This window comes from Trachypithecus francoisi, unplaced genomic scaffold, assembly GCF_009764315.1.
Source record: "Trachypithecus francoisi isolate TF-2019V2 unplaced genomic scaffold, Tfra_2.0 Contig00608, whole genome shotgun sequence".
Taxonomy (NCBI): Eukaryota; Metazoa; Chordata; class Mammalia; order Primates; family Cercopithecidae; genus Trachypithecus; species Trachypithecus francoisi.
Window position 1 is genome coordinate 1 of NW_022680765.1, and position 23,038 is coordinate 23,038.

At 52.2% G+C, this 23,038-nt stretch overlaps 1 pseudogene across 1 annotated transcript in view; it reads left to right on the forward strand.

The window, feature by feature from the left end:
- The first annotated feature begins 1,820 nt into the window (after nucleotides 1-1,820).
- Nucleotides 1,821-23,038, forward strand: part of LOC117087055 — a 43,319-nt pseudogene continuing 22,101 nt past the window's right edge. The window contains exons 1-6 of the transcript XR_004438657.1: nucleotides 1,821-2,131; nucleotides 5,608-5,650; nucleotides 5,898-6,035; nucleotides 9,988-10,132; nucleotides 10,792-10,889; nucleotides 22,261-22,335. The product of XR_004438657.1 is annotated as a 3-phosphoinositide-dependent protein kinase 1-like (transcript). The remainder of the gene's footprint in view (nucleotides 2,132-5,607; nucleotides 5,651-5,897; nucleotides 6,036-9,987; nucleotides 10,133-10,791; nucleotides 10,890-22,260; nucleotides 22,336-23,038) is intronic.

Below are 23,038 nucleotides of genomic sequence, written 5' to 3' on the forward strand. Positions count from 1 at the left end.
TTGACCTCGTGATCCGCCCGCCTCAGCCTTCTAAAGTGCTAAGATTACAGGTATGAGCCACTGTGCCTGGCTATTGTTTTTTTTTTGAGACAGAGTTTCGCTCTTGTTGCCCAGGCTGGAGTGCAATGGCATGATCTCAGCTCATTGCAACCTCTGCTTCCCGGATTCAAGCGATTCTTCTGCCTCAGCTTCCCGAGTATCTGGGATTACAGGCATGCACCACCACACCTACCTAATTTTTTTTCTTTCTTTTTTTTTTGAGACAAAGTCTGGCTCTGTCACCCAGGCTGGAGTGCAGTGGCGCGATCTCGGCTCACTGCAACCTCTGCCTCCCGGGTTCACACCGTTCTCCTGCCTCAGCCTCTTGAGTAGCTGCGACTACAAGCGCCTGCCACCACACCCAGCTAATTTTTTGTATTTTTAGTAGAAACGGGGTTTTACTGTGTTTGGCAGGATGGTCTTGATCTTCTGACCTTGTGACCCGCCGGCCTTGGCCTCCCAAAGTGTTGGGATTACAGGCGTGAGCCACCGCGCCCGGCCTTTTTTTTGAGATGAAGTCTCACTCTTGTCACCGAGGCTGGAGTGCAATGGGGCAATCTCAGCTCACTGCAGCCTCCGCCTCCCGGGTTCAAGCAGTTCTCCTACCTCAGCCTCCTGAGTAGCTGGGATTACAGGTGCCCGCCACCATGTCCAGCTAAATTCTGTATTTTTAGTAGAGACAGGATTTCACCATGTTCGCCAGGCTGGTCTTGAACTCCTGACTCTACCTTGGCCTCCCAAAGTGCTGGGATTACAGACGTGAGCCACCCCGCCCGGCCTAATTTTGTATTTTTAGTAGGGAAGGGGTTTCTCCACATTGGTCAGGCTAATCTTGAACTCCCGACCTCAGGGGATCCACCCGCCTCTTCCTCCCAAAGTGCTGGGATTACAGGCCTGAGCCACCACGCCCGGTGTTTTTAGTGTTTCCAAGGATTGCAGCTTGGCTGGTGACAGTCCCTTCAGAAAGGCTTCGCTGCTCCTCTGTGCTGGCACAGACGCAGGAGACCCTGTGTCTTCAGACATAGCACGGGCTTCAGGACCCTACTGAGATGGAGTCAAGAGCTCTCTAGGGTTCTTTGAGTGGGAGTTGAATCGGAAACCGCCATCAGCACGCCTGGGCTCGCCTCGCGTTGTTCTGCGGTGTAGGGGGGGCCATTGTCACCACCGTGAGGACACGATGGGGTCTGGGGAGGGATTGTTATGGCTGTGGGTGCGCCTTGCACGTCTTGCCGACCTAGCTTTGCACGCTGATCTTCCCTCCATGCACGCTTACATTGTTAACTGGGTTTCTGCCCTCCCTCCTCTCCTTCGTATTTCTGTGTCTCATTGACAACTGTTCTGTAGTCGCTTTGTTGACAGTTGCCAAACTGCTTTCCAAAAACATTTCCACTGCAATCGCGGGTTTTGGTGCCAGCCGCAGCGGTGTGAGTACGCTCGCTTTATTATAGTCTTGCCAGCACTGGGCGTCTCTGTGTATTGTAAACACATGTGATCACCACTCTTACCTCTCCATCCCCTCATAATTAAAGATGTGCCGTGCTGTCGCTGCTCACGTTACCTTGGCCTTGGGGGGAGTTGGCTGGAGGCTCATGCAGCTCGAGGGAGAGGAGGAGGGCGAGGCGCTGCCCAGTGGAGTAGCGGGCATCCATGGCATGGGCAGGAGTCGGGAGAGGAGGCCGGCAGCTGGCAGCGGAGCATGGGGCTCAGCTGGCCTGCCCTGTGCTTGGGGGTTGTTTTTGAGCATTGAGAAGAGGTCCTTACACCTTAGTCGGTGCATTGAGGACAAGGCAGCAGCCTTGAGCCTTACCTCCTTTTCCTCTTTGTCCCTCAGTATGATGCCGTGCCCATCCAGTCCAGCGTGGTGTTATGTTCCTGCCCATCCCCATCAATGGTGAGGACCCAGACTGAGTCCAGTACGGCCCCTGGCATTCCTGGTGGCAGCAGGCAGGGCCCCACCATGGACGGCACTGCAGCCGAGCCTCGGCCCGGTGCCGGCTCCCTGCAGCACGCCCAGCCTCCACCGCAGCCTCGGAAGAAGCGGCCTGAGGACTTCAAGTTTGGGAAAATTCTTGGGGAAGGCTCTTTTTCCACGGTGAGTATTTACTGCCGCTGTGTGTCAAACGGGCGTGATTTCCTTGGGAGGCTCACCTTCCTCGGGGCTCGCCAAGGCTGGTGTCCTTCAGGGCAGGAGGTTTCAGGCCCCTTCAAGGGTGTCAGCTGTTGTGAAGGCCTCTTGAGTCTTTGGGGGCTGGGTACCCCCAAGCAGATCACGTGATGGGTGTCGCTAAATATTTAACCTGGTTTTGTAGATGAGAACGTTAGACACATCTCTTGATGGTCTGCGGAGGTTTTTTCTAGTATAGTTAATTTCATTTTAACCTGGCATCGGCAAGTTACATTCTGTGTCCTTGTGTCCCCCTGGCACGGCCCTGGGAAGCTTTTTTTTTCTTAGGTTGAAAGTTAGTATCTCTCCAGAGGCTTTTGGGGACATTTGACCTTCTTTTATTTCTCTGTTTTTTTTAAATACATAAAACTGTACACTGTGGACATTTGCTGGAGACACAGCCTCCAGATTCTTGTGTTCCGAGTTTCACAAACAGAAGTATTGTCGCAGTACTGTCAAGTCACACTTGTTACCTGTCTCGGGGTGTTTTTTCCTCTGAAAGCAAAGAAATGAAGGTTCAAAGCAGCTGACACGGGACGCTTTGCTGACGTGGGACCCATGAAGCTGTGTGTGGCTGTGGATTTAGTGAAGGTTGTAACAGGTTCAGGGGAGGCCTGAGCAACTCGGGGTGCACCGTCTCCATCTGGGCCTCTATAAAGAGACAGAGTCCCACGCCGCCACCGTGGTCGCCAGGGTGGCCGCCGTGTGTGTGCTAGGGCCATTCCAGGGAGCCCTGGGGGATCCTCACTCTGGAGAGCCTGGGTGATCTCCTGAATAACGCTTTCTTGCCTGACCTTTGTGAAGAAACCATACGTGAGGCTTCTTTTCCTTTTTTACATATATGAAATATTTCACAGTGCAAAGAAAAATATGAAACATAGCTTACCCGTATTCCCAACATATTGCTTTAAGTCATGTTAACTTTTGCTGTCCTTACACTTTAGATTTTTAAAATTGCAGCTTTTATGAAATAATTTTGTTTATAAAAGGATTATGCCCTCATGAAAAATACCTTCAACCAGGAGACTAGTCCCCAAAGTTTTGGGGCTCAGATCCTTTCAGAAAGAAGAAACTCTTTGGAAAACCTTGGGCATTCTGCATGGCTGCTTACAACCGTCCAGTGAAAGAAGAGGCCTCCTCTTTTCGCAGCTTTACTTGTTTCTTTGAGACAGAGTCTTGCTGTGTCGCCCAGGCTTGAGTGCAATGGCATGATCATAGCTCACTGCAGCCTCGACTTCCTGGGCTCAAGTGATCCTCTTAACCTCAGCCTCCCAAGTAGCTGGAATTACAGGAATGCACCATCATGCCCAGCTAACTTTAAAATTTTCTGTAGAGACAGTCTCTCTTTGTTGCCCAGGCTGGTCTTGAAGTCCTAGGCTCAAGTGATTCTCTCTCCTCAGCCTTGCAAAGTGTTGGGATTACAGGCGTGAGCCACTGTGCTTGGCCTCAGTTTTACTTCCTTATATTTCTCTTTCCAATTTAAATTTAGTTTATTGTGTATGTATTTATCCTTTTAGAAACAGGGTCTTGTTCTGTCACCTAGGCTGGAGTGCAGTGGTGTGATCATAGCTCACTGCAGCCTTCACCGCCTGGGCTTAAGCGATCCTCCTGCCTTAGCCTCCTGAGTAGCTAGGACCACAGTCATGTGCCACCATACGTGGCCCTTACATTTATCTTGACTGAAAAAGGAAGACTTATTTGTGAAATTGCCTGTTTTCCTGGCTTCCGTAGGTGGGTGGAGAGCAGGCACTGTCCCTCCTGGGGCTGCGGTCCCAGGCTTTCTGAACATGCACCAGGAAGGTGCCCGGGAGAGCGCTGTGAGCCGGAGGCTCCTTCCTGGGGCTGTTTGGAATCCACAGTACTGGGTCTCAGATTACATATGTGACCCTCAGTTCTTTCTCAGCTTTCCTGAAATAGAGATCACATAAAAGTTGACTTCCAGGGGAGGAGGAAAGGACAGTGATAGTTACGAGTCTGGGCAAGAGCCAGGTGCAGCACCGGAGAGCCGGGAGACCCCCTGAGAACGGTCACAACCTCCAGGGAGGAACACGTCACGCGCCATTCTCTGGAAGAGGATCCTTCCTTCCTGTAGGAAACCTGCTTGTAAAGAGTTGAGTTTAGACAACAGAAAGATCACGTCAGTATCCCCTTAGAAAGGGTTCCACTAAATATCAGTGCTCATTCACCATTCTTTCTTCCTTTTTTCTACTTATGAAGCTAGCACGTGCTCTCGTGGAGAAATGTGACCTCGCAGAAACATATAAGCTAGAGAGGGGAGCCCTGCCCGGCCCACGTCCCCTCCCTCCCTGGCAGCTGAGAGCCATCCACGTGTGGCGTATTCCTCTCGGAAAATCTTGAGTACACAGAGTCCCCAGAATCCAGCTTCGTTCTTCTTGAGCGCCGCAGGGCGTCTCACGTGGTGCTTTCCAGGATCTCTTCTGACTCCTGCCCCGGGTTGCGGCTCAGAGCCTGGGGCGAGGTGGACCTGGCCCTGTGGCCTCCCGAAGGTCTTCCTGCCAGCCCCAGGAATGTAACGGGACAGGTTTCCTCTGGTCCCTGCTCCTCAGGCCGTCCCCCTGTGGGTGTCTTAGGAGACACTTGTGTACCACTTGGTGCTGGTGGGGCCTCCCTGGCACAGCTGTCTCATGCGGTCTGGCTAAACTACGGGCCCACCAGGAATTTCCAGTCTAGTGCCTCAGGGTGTGCCCCAGGCTAGTCTGAGTGGGGGGGTCTCTCCCCTGTTTAGGGTGCCGCCTTTGCTGAAGTGTTGTGTCTCGGAGGTGGGGTTTGAGTGCAGGGCTCAGGTGCGCTACGCAGAGGACAGGGCAGGAGGCCTGCTGGCATCCCGGGAAGGTGGCTCCCTCTTGTGGGCACGCAGGGCCATGCATTGTTGGTTTAGTTCCCTGTGTCCTTTACAGCCAGGCTCTCTTCATAGTGCCAACACACGAAATGTGTGATAACAATTATTTCAAAAAAAATGACAATTGTGATAACAATTATTTCAAAAAAAATGACATATTTTTTTTCAAAGAAGCCCCCGTGCCCTACCACTTGTGGTGGTACCACTGTCTTCCTACTGTTCGCGAACGGCGTGGCAGTCGAAGAGGCCCCTGAATTTATACTTGGGTTGCGCCATTAGAACTATTAGCAGCTGATCAAGAAGCTTCTGAAAACAATGGAGAGATGGAAACGTTTTCTGTTAGCCATTAGAACACATTAACACGAGCATTGGCTTTTAGCTCTGTTTGTCAGTACAAGACCCAAAATATTTCACTGTAGGTTCAAACCTTCAGTGGGGACAGGAAGCGTGTGTGTGGCGCAGAGGGAGGGACTTGTCAGACCCAGTGTCCTGGTTGTTACATTGTGTTTCTTTTTCTCTTGTTCTCCTTTTCTTTCCAAACCAGGTTGTCCTGGCTCGAGAACTGGCAACCTCCAGAGAATATGCGAGTGAGTATGGGCTGCAGGGAGCTGTGCGTCTGGGAGCAGGGCCAGCGACTCCGTGCAGGGCAGCCGGGGTGGCAGGGTCGGGGTTTCTGTGCTGATTTCAGAGTACAGGACACCGTTGGCTTTAGAGACCACCAGGCTTGTATGTACAATGTTTGAAAGACTTTAATTTGACCAGTTACCTTTGTGAGTCACGTCTTGAGTGTTTGTTGTTGTTTCTGATAGTAACTCACTTCTCTCTCACCTGAAGTTAAAATTCTGGAGAAACGACATATCATAAAAGAGAACAAAGTCCCGTATGTAACCAGAGAGCGGGATGTCATGTCGCGCCTGGATCACCCCTTCTTTGTTAAGCTTTACTTCACGTTCCAGGACGACGAGAAGCTGTGTATCCTTTGCGTGGTTGGTGCCGTCTGAAGCCACACCAGTCACCCCTCTCTTGGAATCAGACCCTGTGTGTTCCCACAAGCAGGCCCCGCTCCCTGCCGAGTGGGATCCCTCAGGCCACTGACATTCGGGGAGACAGCCGAGGCAGCGCCAGGGTGTGGCTGTGAATCTGCACAGGACGTTACCTCCCGGAGAAGCCGTTGATGTGGCTCCGGCACAGTCCCCTCTGCTGCGGCTTGATTGGTCGGTGTCCCTTGCTCCCCTAGAGCGCCATCTTTTGTGTTTTTAAACCTTGGCTCAGGAATCTGGGAGGCAAGGCCCGGTGGAAGTTGGGGTGGGCCCCACCTCTTCCCCATCCAGCTCACCCGTGGGCCTGCCAGTGGCTGGGCTGGCCACACTGTCATCGCCCTGAGCAGGTGCAGTCTACATCTGCTCTTTTCCTCCCCTGCCACCCTCCAAGCTGGCCCAAGTGTCGTGGCCTCTGCATCCTGCTTGGAGAGGGGCCTGAGTCCTCCCAGCTGTCCTCCCCATCTCTCCCGAGCACCCGGCTCTTCTGTGTTAGAGCTTTGTTCTGGCCTGCTCCCACTCTTAGCACCATCCTGCAGCTCCTTCGGCTGCCGGCGGAGTGTGTGTGCTCTCTTTGTTTGGAGGCGCTTGCCAAGTGCAGGTTGATGGGTGATGGGGATGTGCTGGTATGCCGGGGCACGTCTCTGCCCTCAAGAAGCTTCGATATTGGTGGAGGAGCTGGATTTGCACAGACTCTCTGTGTCAGAGGCTTCCCGGCAGCAAGATGTGCTTGCTGCCAAGAGTCTTAGGGCTGGCGGCAGTGTGGGGCTCTTTAAACTCCTGGGCAGGAGTGGGTGGGGTGGGGCCATGAAAGGCTGTGGTGGGCTGGGCCCCTGAACCATGGCAGCCTGGCACTGACTCTGGACTTCCTTCTGTTTGTGGCCGGGAATGTGGGGTTTGCTCTGGCTGCTCCTAGGCCAGGCGGGAGAACAGGCAGGAGAGCAGGGGCGGGGGCAGTGGTCGAGGTGTTTTGAACAGACTGGTCAAGAGGATGGAGTCGGGGCGGCTCCCGGCAGTTGGCCCTCAAGCCTAGTGCACTGCGGTGTCTGCTGCTGAGCTGGGAGAGACCGGGAAGGGTGCTGGGCTGGCATGTCATGCATCCACTGGTGCCGCCGTTCAGGTCTGAGTGGACACTTAGGTGCTGCCAGCAGAACTCCAGGAGGAGTCAGGGCCATGAGGACTTTCACAGCGAGCTGGCAGGCTGCCCAGAGGATGGCTCCTCTGTGGGTGGAGCCTGGGTTCCCCCAGTGCAGGGGGTGAACGTGAGGAGGGGCCCACCGAGGGGAGGAGATTGTGACGGGGTGTTGCTCCTGAGTTCGAATGATGGAGACCCAGAGGCCACAGGATCAAACGGTTTCTGATGGAGGGTGCTGGCTGCCCACCCAGGGGCTTTGAAGCGGTCAGGTGCACCCAGCCTGACCCGTGGATCTGCCCTGTGCCAGTTGTTGATGGTGGGTAGGCAGGTTCTTGGAAGAGTTCAAGGAAGAGTAAGAGGTGAGGAAATGGAGACGATGCAAGGTGCTTCCCTGGGATTTTGCCTAGAGAGGAGCAGGGCAGTGGCTGAGCAGCTGCCAGGCACGTGGCCCGGGGCGGGCTTTGCTGTTGGTTTGTGGAAGGTTTTAGAGAATGCTGGCCTAGGCCGAGCGCGGTGGCTCAACCCTGTAATCCCAGCACTTTGGGAGGCCGAGACGGGCGGATCACGAGGTCAGGAGATCGAGACCATCCTGGCTAACATGGTGAAACCCCGTCTCTACTAAAAATACAAAAAACTTGCCGGGCGACGTGGCGGGCACCTGTAGTCCCAGCTACTCGGCAGGCTGAGGCAGGAGAATGGCGTGAACCCGGGAGGCGGAGCTTGCAGTGAGCTGAGATCCGGTCACTGCACTCCAGCCTGGGTGGCAGAGCGAAAACTCCGTCTCAAAAAAAAAAAGAGAGAATGCTGGCCTCCAGACAGGCCTGCTGTCCTCCGATGTCATCCCTGTTCCTGCCTCTGTCCCCCGCCCTCAGTGACTTCTTCACGTTATGTTCTGTCTCTCACCTTCACAGCTGCCCCAGCCCCTCTTGTGCCCCCAGGCCCTGCATGTCTCTGCCCCCGTTTGAGCCATGGGAGTCCCTCTGGGCTTCCCGCAGAGCCCTCGGACCACGGCTGCTTGTTGGTTGTGAGGCTGCAACAGAATTGCACACGCTTGACCTCTCCCATCCTCTCCGCCCAGGGGCTCAGAGTCCAGAGGAGAGCGAATCTCGCTGACTGATTTCCAATTGGGATTGGCCATAGCAGTGCAGGTAGTAGGAACTCCAGGTCTTTGTCCAGTGGTCCATGCTGCCCTTCGTCATTAAGTCAAATTCCAAAGCCCCGGGAGGTTGTTAAGATTCACTCACCACTGAAAGGAACGAGACCCAGGGACTTCGGCCCCACCAGGCATCCTCGGTGTGGGCTGTACTTAGAGATGGGCCTGTACAGGCGCCACTTTGGGCAGCCTTGGTTGCAAATCCCTTCCCTTCTGGGGTTCTCATTGCCCTGAAGCTTCAGGTTCATCCTTGGTGGGAGACGATGGTACCCTGGCAAACAGAAGCCACAACTGAGCCGACAGGCCAGCCTGGCTCTGAGCACGAGCCCCACTTCCTGGCCTCGAGAGCCACCGCTCAGGGCAAGCAAGGACTTGGGTCCCCGTGTCCTGGGCTGCGAGTAAGGTAAAGTGTCTGGAGGTTTCCGGTAATGGGGATAGATGTTTGCCGCTCCAGGGGAATCTGTATATGGGGTGCATTTGTTGTCGGCCTTAAGTCCTCTTGGAAAAGGAGGCTACAGATGGGGCCATCACAGAGCAGTGGTGCCCAGAGGAGGGGGCCCTCCCAGACACACTTAATGAGTGTAGAAGTTCATGAAATGGCTTTTGTCTTACAAAGTGTGTCACTTGGCCAGGCGCGGTGGCTCACGCCTGTAATGCCAGCACTTTGGGAGGCCGAGGCGGGCAGATCACAAGGTTAAGAGATGGAGACTATCCTGGCTAACATGGTGAAACCCTGTCTCTACTAAAAATACAAAAATTAACTGGGCGTGGTGGCACGTGCTTGTAGTCCCTGCTACTCGGGAGGCTGAGGCAGAAGAATCGCTTGAATCCGGGAGGCGGAGGTTGCAGTGAGCCGAGGTAGCACCACTGCACTCCAGCCTGGTGATAGAGTGAGACTGCATCTTAAAAAACACCAAAACATAATGTGTCACTTGAACCATGGAAGGAGCCTGCAAGGAAGGGGTGGTGCCACGCATGGATGCCCTGTCTCAGGTCAGGGGCTGCCGCACTCTCCGACCCCCGCTCCCCCGGCCCCCAGGATCTTTGTGCATTGAAGCCTGCACGTGAGTTGTATGTGCGTTTCAGTCAGGGTCTGTAGGCCCTGTCTCCAGCGGTTCGCTTTGACTGAGGCCACAGACACCGCCAGGGGCCAGAGGGGCAGTCAGGGCTGAGAGGCTCTGTTCCCGTTTCCTTGAGACCGTGTAATGGTGTTCTTGATGAGAAACCCCTCATCAATGCTGGTGCCTCATCTTGGAGCTGGGGCCTGGGGTGCCCGTCAGATCCAGGGACATGACTTTCTAGGGCCACAGGTACTTTCAGTTTGCATTTAATTAAAACCAATTCTTATCAGTCTTTTACGGCCAGTTTTCAAGAAATGACTTTTACAAAATAAATACACTAGCCGGGCGTGGTAGCGCCTACCTATATTCCCAGCCACTTGGGTTGGTTAAGGAGGGAGGATCGCTTGAGCCAGGGAGATTGAGGCTGCGGTGAGCTATGATTGTGCCCCTGCACTCCAGCCTGGGCAGCAGAGTAAACCTGTTCCAAAACAAAACAAAACAAAAGATATTTACACTTCCTTAACCGCACAATATTCAGATTTCGGCCTTAGTTATGCCAAAAACGGAGAACTACTTAAATATATTCGCAAAATCGGTTCATTCGATGAGACCTGTACTCGATTTTACACGGCTGAGATTGTGTCTGCTTTAGAGTACTTGCACGGCAAGGGCATCATTCACAGGTAACCTTGGGGTGGCTGGGTGGGGTTTGCAGGATGTCAGTTTAATGATTAGGGCCGGTGACCATTTGGCTCACAGGCCACAGCTGATGCCCAGATGGTCCCCGCCCTTGAGGTCAGCCTGGTTGGAGTGCTCCCTGGATGGGTGTGACTGAGATGCCTGCCGGTGCCACAGCGGGAGCGCCAAGGCGAGGCCACACGTCCATGGAGCCCTGACATGGAGAAGCCGTCCTGCAAATGCCACATCAAATGATTTCGTGCCTTTCCCGGCGAGCTAATGATTCTTTTCACCAGCTTGACTGATGCGTTTTGTCTTTTTCTGTGGTACCTTCTGTGTGTATTTCTTTCTGGTCTGATTTTCCATGACTTTCTGATAAAGTCATCTCAGGAGTGTGCATAGCTATCTTTTTGTGTGTTAAAAATGATAGATGATACTTCATTAAAAAGCTAATTAGAATGACATGGAGATGTGAGGTGGTAAATCCCTACTGTGTACAGTCAAGACTTGTTGCTTGTGAGCTTTCGGCCTGTATCCCCTGGTTGTCAGCCTGTAAGGATCATAAGCATTCATTCGTTCATTTTGTTTTCAGCAAAATTGAGAGTACGTAATAATGTTGCTGTTTCACGTATTTCTTCTCAAATGTGAAAATCTACTTTTACAGGGACCTTAAACCGGAAAACATTTTGTTAAATGAAGATATGCACATCCAGATCACAGATTTTGGAACAGCAAAGGTCTTATCCCCAGAGAGCAAACAAGGTGTGTGAGTTTTATTTCCAGCAGAGCCTGGCTCTGTGCTTAAGATGGAAAGCGACTTCTGAGGAGTGTGTTGCATTGTGTCATCTTCATTAACGACAGAGGTGGGGATACCTTGGCTGTCCTCAAACCGATCTTGAACTTTCTCTGTGCAAGACCCTGCCTTGCCAGCAGGTCTTCCTGCGGGGGCCCCAGGCGGTGTGTGCTGGTGTAGAGGGGGAGGGTACTGGTTCTCCTCAGCATCTGCTGTCGTTCATCCTCCCTACTCGTCTTCTGGACAATGCGGGGAGCCACATTCGTACCCAGTCACCCGTGTGCAGGACGGGGAGCCGGTGTGGTCAGCTCCTGGCTCCTCCTGGCTGTATCGCAGGTAGGATCTGGGGGCGCACATCCCTGTCCCTCAGTGCCCTCGCTCCATTACCTGTCCGTCTGTCTCCCTGCTGGCCACGTGCATGTTTGTCACCACGAAGCCCCGGTCCTGTTCCCAAGGGTAGTTTCTAGCCTTGGACCATGTTGTGACAGCTCCATCGGAGATGTTGCTGAAAGTCCACTTGGGCCAGAGAAGTGGCCTAGGTTGTCTGAGCCAGCTGGGGCGTCTCGATGCCCTTCAGGTGCTTATTGGGTAGATAGAAGTCCTAAACTCTGGAGGTGTAAAGAAAGACAGCTGAAATTCTGAAGGCTGCTCCGGAGTGCTGGGGAGAGAGAAGATAAAGCCTTGGGGTGAGGTTTGGGGAAGCTGAAGGCTGTTGTGTGCATTATAAGTGACCTTGAAGATGAACCTCGGGTGATTGCTGGGGTCTGTCTGGGTCAAGAGGCTGGGTCCAAGGGCCTCCAAGTGGTGCATGGGCCTCTGCCTGGGCTTGGGGTTCCCGTCAGAGAAAGGCCTCCATAGGGAGCTCTGGGGGGGTCAAAGGTGCTGGAGACCGGTTTGGAGGGACGTGAGTGCAGGTTTGTTGGTGGAAGAAAGATTCAGATAGAAGTGACCGTGTTGTAGCTGCTCTCGTGTGGAAAAGGGGAACCGTGAGCACGGAGCGGTGGTGGTTCTGGCCTCGTCTCCACAGACGGCGAGCTGGCCCCCAGTAGCTGGAGGAGAGCACAGCTGGGTGGAGAGCAGGCCCTTTAGCAAGGCAGGCACTCCGGACTCAGCTCGGCGTTTCTGTTTCTTAGGAATGGGCCCTGTACTCTGTGTGCTGGGAGGTACCCAGCTGGTGCCTGTGGGGCCTCTCTTGGCACCTTGAGGTAGTTGCTCGTTTCCTCCACTGGGCCGTATCTTTCCCTTCTGGGTGTTTCCAGCCCTGTGTTTTCACACTCAGGGCTCTGGTTAAGATTCTATCAGTTGGTGCTTTCATCTCTGCACATTCATGGAGGCCCTAAGACGCTGTCTTGGATTTGGGAACTTCTCTGAGAATCCTCAAACATCACCCTGGCTGTGCATGGGGACTCACACCTGTAATCCTAGGGCTTTGGGAGACTGAGGCAGGAGGATCGTTTGAGGCCAGGAATTTGAGACCAGCCACTGGGCAACATGGTGAGACTCCATATCTACAAAAAAACCAAAAATCATCCTGGTGTGATGGCACAGACCTGTAGTCCCAGCTACTCGAGAGGCTGAAATGGGAGATTGATGGTGTAGTGAACTAGGATGATCCCACTGCACTCCAGCCTGGGTAACAGAGCGATCAACTGTGTTAAAAAATAGTAGTAATAAATAAAAAATTAAAAAAGCCTGTAATCCCAGCAATAAATAAAAAACGAAAAAAGCCTTTAATCCCAGCACTTTGGGAGTCCACGGCGGGCGGATCACGAGGTCAGGAGATGGTGACCATCCTGGCTAATACGATGAAACCCCGTCTCTACTGAAAATACAAAAAATTAGCCGGACGTGGTGTTGCGTGCCTGTAGTCTTAGCTAGTCAGGAGGCTGAGACAGGATACTCGCTTGAACCCGGGAGGCAGAGGTTGCGGTGAGCCACGATCGCACCACTGCACTCCAGCCTGGGCAACAGAGTGAGCTCCGTCTCATAAATAAATAAATACGTAAATAAAAAACATCACCCTTTTGGGGTTAAGATTGAAACTAGCCATCAAGCCAGAGCCTCTTGTTTTCTAAGGTGGCTTAGTTCTGCTGCCCTCCGCTGCCTTTTGTAGCCCACCTGTTCCCCTCCCCGTCCAGTGGCATGCAAGAATGCACACCTCCCGCCCAAAGCTGCGCAAAGCCAGGGAAGTCTTCCTGGCGTTTCAGACATGCTCTGAAACCTTGATCTGTTTGACTCATTCCTGTTAAATAGTAACCGTTTTACTGACTGGTAATCCTATTTCTGTGTACACAGTGTAACCTCATATCCTGCAGTGTTGTCTGTGACAAAGTTGAGCCAAACAGGAACTTCTGTCTCCAAGCTTTCTTAGGATCTGTCAGTGTCTTGTTGTCCTTGTGCTGACTTCCTGCCCAGAGATGAGCCCACAACATTCCGTGGGGGCAGGAGAGCTGCAGGCTGGCTCTGCCCCCAGTCAGCCCCGGGAACCACTCTCTGGGCTGTGCCCGCAGTCAGCCTCAGGAACCGTCTCCCTGGGCTCTGCTCTGGGCAGTTTTCCTTTCATGTGAATTTTCTTTCTTTTTTCCCTCCTCCCTTATTCCAAGGCTTTATTTATTCATAATTTCAACGTTTATTTTAGATTCAGAGGATCCATGTGCCGGTTTGTTACGTGGGTAGATATTCTTTCGAATCTGGTATTTGGCACAGGGATAGTCTTGTTGCCCCGTAGCCGCTTAAAAAAATAGGCATTTAAGTGCGCTGATGAAATAGTGAAATAGCCTGGGCCCAGTGGCTCCCGCCTGTAATCCCAACACTTGGGGAGGCCGAGGCAGGTCGATCATTTGCGCCCAGGAGTTTGAGACCAGCTTGGGGAACACAGCACAATTATGTAGCGATCTTATGTGTCTCTACGTAAGATAAAAGCGAAAATTAGCTGGGCATGGTAGTGCGTGCCTGTAGTCCCAGCTCCTCAGGAGGCTGACGTGGGAGGATCACCTGAGCCTGGGATATTGAGGCTGTAGTGAGCCATGATCCTGCGACTGCACTCCAGCCTGGGCAACAGAACAAGAGCCTGTCTCTGGAAAAAAAGAAGAAATCGTGAAGTAAACCTTTGCTTTTTGGTAGCAGGAGGCTAAAAATCTTTACATCATTGTAAACCAGGGCCAGTTGCTTGTGTGTATAGAAGATGTGGTGGTTCTTTTCCTCTTTTTTGAGGAAAAGGAGAAAACTATAATTTATGAGGAGGATTAGTTTTAGTAACTTATTTTCTGTTTGAGGTAGTTCAGTATCTTGGAATTGATTCCTGCGTCGGCTTCTTTTGTGCAGAGATGGCTTCCCCAAAACATCTTCAAATCTAGAATCAAAGTGTTGATGGGAGCAAGGCATACCCAGGTTCCTTACCTGTGCAGCAGCTGTGCCACGCCCTCCTCCTAGAGGGAGGCAGGTTTTCTCATCGTCCCTGTGGGGTGGGGTGGCCCCATATCTGCAGGGGGAGGTGGTGGGAGATGGAGCAGGGCAGTAGTGTGGGCTTGGGAGATTGAGGAGGAGCTCCTGGCAGAGAGGACTTCTGCCTCCTCTCCTTGTACAGGAGCCTGTGAATGCATCCTGGTGAGGGCGGCTCACTCAGAGGAAGCCTCCCACCTGGGGTGTCTCTGGCCTGTGCCCTCTTTGCAAGGACCTTGGGGAGCTCGGGGTGTCCTCAGAGCTTCAGACTTGGAATGGGGTTTGGACACCTGTGTTCTGACCTGTGCAGGCCTTTCTGGTATGCAGCCAGGTGTAGAGGCGCCACTCACCAAACAGGAAGGAGAGGAAGTCCAGCAGGTGTGGGCGGGGCTGGCTGGAGAGGGTGGATGCTGTAGGCTTCAGTCACTCCTCTGTCCCCATCTGTGCATGGCCATCGTGCAGACCCTCAGACTAGCTGCCATTGTGCTTCCCACTATGCTGTGGACCCTAGACACTCTCCTGAGGGCCACAGCGGCCTTGAGTTTGCCGCCATTCTAGCTTAGGCTGGATCACCCGTCCCCGGCACAGAGAGGAGCTGCCTTCAAAATGGATTTTCCTGTATGACGGAAAGTGGAATTTGCCCAATGAAAGGGAGTGTCCCCATTCTCCCATCACCAAGAGCAGTTCTTCCCATCTTCACATGGTTTATTTTGGTCTTTTCCAGATGGGCATTCATTTAGGATTGGCTGTGACGCATGGGGCTGGGGAATGTGTTTATTTGTTTAAAACAGAATTACTGCTTATTGTGAAAAATTCACTCAGTACTAGTGACCTGATGCCCAGCATGCTCAATTGGTTTTCCCTGTAAAAATTCCAGTATGTATCGCTGAGATACAAATCTTTTAAAAAGCATAACCGCAATACCATACTGTTTGATACATAAAAATTACCAGTCATTGCTTAATATCTCAAAGTGTGCAGTTATATTTCCAGTTCATTTGCCTCTGTGTGTCATTGTTGAACATGGTCCTCTCTCCTGGCCACTACATCACATTCAGAGTTGATTCTCCCTTCCCTGTTCAGAGAGTGGTGTTGGGTGTTCTTTATTAGGCATCTCTCTGTGACAGCAGCAGCATTTATGGCCATCCTTGGCCTAAATTCGTTAACTCAGTGCAGAGAGTGCAGAAAGGTTACAGCCTAATATATTCATGAGATGGAATTCATTAAAGAGAAACTTCTCCCCAGCAACTTTTGGGTTAACTCGTGGTATCATTTGTAAAGGAAAAGTAGGATAAATGCTTCTTTCCCCCTTTGATGCCAGTTTTGAAAACCACAAATTGATTCACCATTATCTTCCAATGATGATTAATTCATTAAAAAGTTATTACCCTTCCTCACACCATACACAAAAGCTCACTCCAGGGCTGGGCGCGATGGCTCACATCTGTAATCTCAGCACTTTGGGAAGCTGAGGCGAGTGGATCACCTGAGGTCGGGAATTCGAGACCAGCCTGGCCAACATGATAAAACCCTGTCTCTACTAAAAATACAAAATTTGCGCCTGGGCGCGGTGGCTCACGCCTGTAATCCCAGCATTTTGGAAGGCCGAGGCAGGCGGATCACCTGAGATCAGGAGTTCGAGACCCGCCTGACCAACGTGGTGAAACCCCGTCTCTACTGAAAATACAAAATTAGCTGGGTGTGGTGGTGCGTGCATAATCCCAGCTCCTCAGGAGGCTGAGGCAGGAGAATCACTTGAACCTGGGAGGCGGAGGTTGCAGTGAGCTGAGATCCACACTATTGGACTCCAGCCTCGGCAACAAGAGCGAAACTCCATCTCAAAAAAAAAAAAAAAAAAAAAAAAAAAACCAGGTGTGGTAGCAGACTCCTATAATCCCAGCTACTTGGGAGGCTGAGGAAGGAGAATCGCTTGAACTTGGGAGGCGGAGGTTGCAGTGAGCTGAGATCATGACACTGTGCTGCAGCCTGGGCAACAGAGCAAAACTCCGTCCCCCCGCCTCCCATCTCCCCCAGTCACCAAAAAAAAAGTTCACTCCAGGCCAGGCACGATGGCTCACGCCTTTAATCTCAGCACTTTGGGAAGCTGAAGCAGGCAGATGACTTGAGGTCAGGAGTTCGCGACCAGCTGCCCATCTCTACTAAAAATACAAAAGCTAGCCAGGCATGGTAATGTGCGCCTGTAATCCCCGCTACTTAGAGTGGAGGCTGAGGCAGGAGACTCACTTGCACCTGGGAGACGGAGGTTGCAGTGAGGCGAGATCGCACTACTGCATTCCAGCCTGGGCGGTGGAGTGAGACTCCATCTCAAAAAAAAAGTTCACTCTGAATGCATTAGAGGTCTGAATGTAAGGGCAATAACTATGACACTCTTAGAGGAAAGTATAGGATTAAATGTGACAATTGGGTTAGGCAATGTTTTCTTAGATACACTACCAAAATCATAAGCAACCAAAGAAAAGGATGAGTTAGATTTATGTCAAGTGTTTTTTTCAGACGGAGTCTTGCCCTGTCCCCCATGCTGGAGTGCAGTGGCTCAATCTCGGCTCACTGCGAGCTCTGCCTCCCAGTTTCACCCCATTCTCCTGCCTCAGGCTTCCCAGTAGTTGGGACTACAGGTGGCCCCGACCACACCCGTCGAATTTTTTTATTTTTAGTAGAGACAGGGTTTCACCGTGTTAGCCAGGATGGTCTCGATCTCCTGACCTCGTGATCCACCCGCCTCAGCCTCCCAAAGTGCTGGGATTACAGGCGTGAGCCACCCTGCCCGGCTATATCAAGTTGAAGCACTTTTGTGCTTCAGGGGATATCACGAAAGTGAAAAGACCCACCAAATAGGAGACGCGATCTGCTAATCATCTGTCTGATAAGGGACTTGTATCCAGAATGTAAAGAACTCAGAGGGAGAAAAAAAAATAAAGCACGGAACAAAGGGTATGACTAGACATTTTTCCGAAGAAGAGATATACGAATGGCCCGTAAGCACATGCAAAGTTACTCAACATCATTAGTCGTTAGGAAAATGCAAATCAAAACCACAGGGTGATACTACCTCATACCCACTAGGATGGCTGTGATCAGAAGACAGATAATAACAAATGTTATCAAGGATTAGGGGGATTGGAACCCACGTATGCCATGGGTGGGAATGTCAGATAGTCCAGCTACTTTGGAAAACAGGCTGGCAGCTCCTCAAAAGGAAACAGAATTACCATATGACCCTGCAATTCCACTCCTAGGTGTGAACCTGAAAGAAACGAAAACACACATTCTGACAAAAACAGGTGCTAGAATGCCCATAGCATTATTTACAGTAGCCAGAAGGTGGAAACGACGCACGTGTCATCAAATGAGTGGATGAGTGAGTGGCGTGTCCACACAACGAGGGAATCTTCTCCAAGCCGTAAGGAGGGATGAGGTACCCATGCACGCTGCCATGCAGATGGGTGTTAACACTGCCCACAGTGAAAGCCTGCTCGGATCTGAGAAGGGATGGCATTGAGTCTGGAGATGAGCTTACAAGGCGTTACCATTGTTAATCCATGTTAAGTCTTCTGAGCCATCAACGTGGGATGTCTTTCTGTTTATTTAGATCTGTCTTTCAAAGGCACTTTGTAGTTTTCAGAGTATGAGCTTTATGCTTCTTTTGTTACATTTATTCTTATTTATTTTTAATGTTACTCTAAATAGAGTTATTGGCTGGGCATGGTGGCTCACACCTGTAATCCCAGCACTTTGGGAGGCCAGGGTGGGTGGATTACCTGAGGTCAGGAGTTGGAGACCAGTTGAGGCTGGAGGATCGCTTGAACCTGGGAGGTGGAGGTTGCAGTAAGCTGACATCACACCACTGCACTCCAGCCTGGGCAACAGAGTGAGACTTTGTCTCCGGGAAGAAAACAAAAAATAGAGTTCTGAATTTTCTTTCCTTTTTTTCTTTTTTGGTGAGATGGAGTCGCGCGCTCTCGCCGAGGCTGGAATGCAGTGATGCAATCTCGCCTCACTGCGAGCTCCGCCTCCCGGGTTCATGCCATTCTCCTGCCTCAGCCTCCTGAGTAGCTGGGACTACAGGTGCCCGCTACGACACCCGGCTAATTTTTTTGTATTTTTAGTAGAGACGGGCTTTCACCACGTTAGCCAGGATGGCCTCGATCTCCTGACCTTGTGATCCGCCCTCCTCGGCCTTCCAAAGTGCCGGGATTACAGGCGTGAGCCACCGCGCCTGGCCTTCTTTTTTTCTTTTCTTTCCTTTTTTTTTTTGAGACAGAGTTTCGCTCTTGTTGCCCAGGCTGGAGTGCGGTGGCACGATCTCAGCTCACCACAACGTCTGCCTCCCGGATTCAAGCGATTCTCCTGCCTCAGCCTCCCAAGTAGCTGGGATTACAGGCGCACACCACCATGACCAGCTACGTTTTTGTATTTTTAGTAGAAACGGGGTTTCACCACGTTTATGGATAAGATGGTCTGGAACTCCTGACCGCAGGTGATCCGCCTGCCTCGGCCTCCCAGAGTGCTGGGATTGTGAATTTTATTTTTGGATTGCTCCTGGAAATTGTGTGGAAATGCAGTTGCTTTTTCCTGCCCTGCACCCTGCTGAGCTCTCTTTAGTTGTCATAGCTTCTCAGTGGAGTCCCCAGGACTTTGTGCACACAGGATCCTGTCATGTGTGGTTTGAGCTAGTTTTACTTCTTCCCTTCCAACCTGGCTGCCTTTTCTCTTCTTCCCTAACTGCCCTGGCTGAGTCCTCTAGTGCGGTGTTGGCTGGACGTGCTGAACAGGGCGCCCTGGTCTTAGGGAGAGCTTGCAGTGTTTGGCTATCGGGCACGATGTTGGCCTTAGGCCGTGCGTGCCCTCTGTCAGACTCTGGGCCCTCCCTTCTGTGCCTCGGCTATTCCGTATTTTTGTCCTGTAGAGGTGGGGAGTTTTTGTTAACTGCATTTTCTGCATCTATCGAGATGGTCCTGTGTTTTCCTTAGTGCTTTATTCTAATGAGATGCAGTGCATTGCTTTTTGTATTTTGAACCAACCTTACACTGTGTCATACATCCTCTTGGTCATGGTGCCTAGTCCTTTTCAGATGTTGCCGCATTTGGTTTGCTGGTGTTTCGTCCAAAAGGTAGTCACATTTTGTGGAGCGTTCTTCTGTGCTTCTTTGTGGGTTTATGGACAAGATGGCAGCCGGCACCCTTGGCTTTGAAGAGAGTGGCACCCTTGGCTTTGAAGAGAGTGTGGGTGTCTCGTGAGCTCAGGATCACTTCTTCAGGTCTTCCCTCCCCAGGGCCCCCTCCAAGTATGACTGGCAGATCTGGGGGACTATGGGTGGTCCATGGAGTTTCTTTGATGAGGGTGGGGACAACAACCCAGCCGAGACGTCACTGTCGATAGTCCCGTGGCATGCGGGGCAGCAGCGGCCAGTGCAGGTCTCTGGGCCTGAGTTTCCAGCAGCTGGAGAGGCGTGAGCTTTGGCCAGTCTCTGAGCCTCCCGGGAGAAGTAACTAGGTGGTCTCTGAGGTTTCCTTACGCTCTATCTGGGGCTCTCAGCTCAGATGTCACAGATAGAAGTCAGGGGATCTGTGAGGCTGGATAGGAGGAAATTCCTAATTTCCACTAACCTTTCATCAAAGCGTACCATTTCCTTCCATTATGAACATCAGCAACAAATGTCTGTCATCAGAAGTCACAGATATTCTCATGTCATGCTGCAGGGGTCACATCACGGTAGTGACGCCATGCCACTTGTGCCGAGCACCGCTGCCGGGTCACTGCGGCGTGACCCGCTGCTGTGTCATGCTGGTCACATATTACTACATCACAGATCCATCACTCCCATAATTTGATACGTGTATTGAATTACAATTGCTTTCTCCTATAGTCCTGTGTATTTTATGCGTTTGGAACATTATTCCAAGGGTAGCCATCTTCTCCACACTCGAGCGGCGCTGCTTGTCTCTAGATTAACTAAGGACAGATGTCCTTTTCCAAGGGGGTGACTTTGGATATGCCCAGAGGCTCGGAGTCCCACCTTTAGGAAGGTGTGGCAGGGTGAGGGTGGGCAAGCCCTAAGGAAAGAAGAGAGGTGGGAAGACCCTTGGGGAGCTAGGAGGAGCTGAGGGTGGAGAGGGCAGGGAGGGATTCCGGGAGATCCGAGCCCGGAGTCCGGTTGCAGGAAGCTGAGAACAGCAGCAGCGGTAGCAGCAACGAGGGCCCTACCAGCGCGGCAGCTCACTATGTAGCGCTCGTCTGAGAGATGGGGCGAGTGTTGGTGCACAGACTTGCTCGGTGCACAGCGTTGCTCTTTAAAAACACATACGGCTCTGTGTGCTGCACGACAACCTCAATCATTTAATTATGCATTATATACATCTCTCCATAGGAGAAAGACACATTTTTAGACTTTTTAATAATGGCATTTAAAAAAATACAGGTCACAAAAGCAACGCTCGATGATAGTAAAGTACAGAAACACTGAATAGGTGGGTGGAGCGGGTGGCGTCCCGTCCCGCCAGCAGACGCAGCCCTCGTCACCGTGCCACACCAGACCCTGAAGGACAGATCTGGCATGGAGAGGGAACTGCAGGGTCAGGGAGGCAAACATCTTTGTGACTTCTGATGCTCATTGGAAAATTGTCCCCAGAAGCGATGCCATTTTACAGCCCCACCCGTAGCGCTGCGTCTGTCCCCTCAGATCCCTGCCAGCGCTATGTATTTTTATTCTTTTTCCCCTTTGCCAATGTGATAGGCTGTCGTGTTCTAATTTGCATTTCTTTGATTCATTGCAGGGCTGAATGGCTTCGTTTGTTTTTGGCTCTTGGTTTGGTTTGCTTTCCTCTAGGCCGGCGGGGGCGGGTGCGTGTTTGCGGATGTCCTTGGTGTTCTTGGCAGGATCACTGAGGGTCCTGGCAGGATGCACATGGAGCCATGAAGTCTTTGTTTTTTGTTTATTTTTTGAGACAGGGTCTGGCTCTATTGCCTAGGCTAGAGTACAGTGGCGCAATTGTGGCTGACCGCACCCTCAGCTTCCTGGGCTCAAGCGATCCTCCTTTCTCAGCCTCCCAAGTAGCTGAGACTAGAGGTGCACCACCATGCCTGGCTAATTCTTGAAATTCCTTCTAGGCACGGAGTCTCACTATGTTGTTCAGGCTGGTCTCAAACTCCTGGCCTCGAGCAGTCCTCCTGCCTTGGCCTCCCAAAGCAATGGGACTGCAGGCGTGAGCCCCCGCATCTGGGCAGTCATGAGGTCCGTAAAAAAGTCATTCACTGAAGGGAACGGGTCCCCGCAGCAGAGGCTGTGAGGTTCTCTCAGCCTGGCCGGAGGAGGGCAGGTGGAAGGGACAACTCAGAACCGGCCACGGGCAGGGCCGGTGTGGACAGCAGCTGTGTGGTGGTCCCGGGCCAGCTCGTGCTGTGGCTCTGCTCTGTCACAGCTCCTCTGTAGAGGAAGGCCCTTGGGCTGGAGGCGTGAGTCTTGTTCCCTTTGTAGCGCCTCAGCTCCCAAGCTGTTTGTGATGGAAAGGAGGTTGTTTCTGGCCTGCAACTGTTTATTGTGTGCCTGGGCACGTTTGGATACCCCAAGTCCTGCAGTGAGCCAGCCAGGACCGTGTCCTCATGCCTTCCGTTGAGCCGGTGCCACCGGCAGAATGCGCTGGACATTGGTGTGCAGCTCGCTCTCCAGGCGCGTGTCGGGTGGGAGCGCCAGGGTGGAGGGTGCCAGTGTCCAGGTGTCAGGCAGGCGTCTTTGAGCAGGCGAGCCGTGAGCCAGCCCCGGTGTGGCCTGGACAAGTCTGGCTCCTGGGGGTGCATGGTCCGCCATGTGCGACACCCACCACGCAGCCCTTGCTTGTCACAGATGGTGAGTCCGAGTGTGACCTTCTCTCTCCTCTGCAGCCAGGGCCAACTCATTCGTGGAACAGCGCAGTACGTTTCTCCAGAGCTGCTCACGGAGAAGTCCGCCTGTAAGAGGTAAAAACCACTTTCATCTAAGCCGTACTTCCCTTTTCTTTAACATAGAAATTAATATTTGAGAGAGTGAATTTGGTGGCCTTTAAGTAGCTAAGCATACTTTGAAAGAAATCAGGCCGGGCGCGGTGGCTCAAGCCTGTAATCGCAGCACTTTGGGAGGCCGAGACGGGCGGATCACGAGTTCAGGAGATCGAGACCATCCTGGCTAACACAGTGAAACCCCGTCTCTACTAAAAATACAAAAAACTAGCTGGGCGAGGTGGCGGGCGCCTATAGTCCCAGCTACTCGGGAGGCTGAGGCTGGAGAATGGCGTGAACCCGGAAGGCGGAGCTTGTAGTGAGCTGAGATCCGGCCACTGCACTCCAGCCTGGGCGGCAGAGTGAGACTCCGTCTCAAAAAAAAAAAAAAAAAAAAAGAAATCAGCACTTCACATTTCAAAGCGTGTTTTTCGTGGCGTACACACACGTGATACGTTAATGTTGTATTCTAAGCTTCCTGGGTTTGCTGATGCTTTGTGGTTGCAGATTTAATCGTTTGTTTTTTGTTTTTTGAGACGGAGTCTCGCTCTGTCTCCAGGCTGGAGTGCAGCGGCATGATCTCGGCTCGCTGCAACCTCCGCCTCCCGGGTTCAAGCGATTCTCCTGCCTCAGCCTCCCGAGTAGCTATAGGCGCCCGCCACCGTGTCCAGCTAATTTTTGTAGT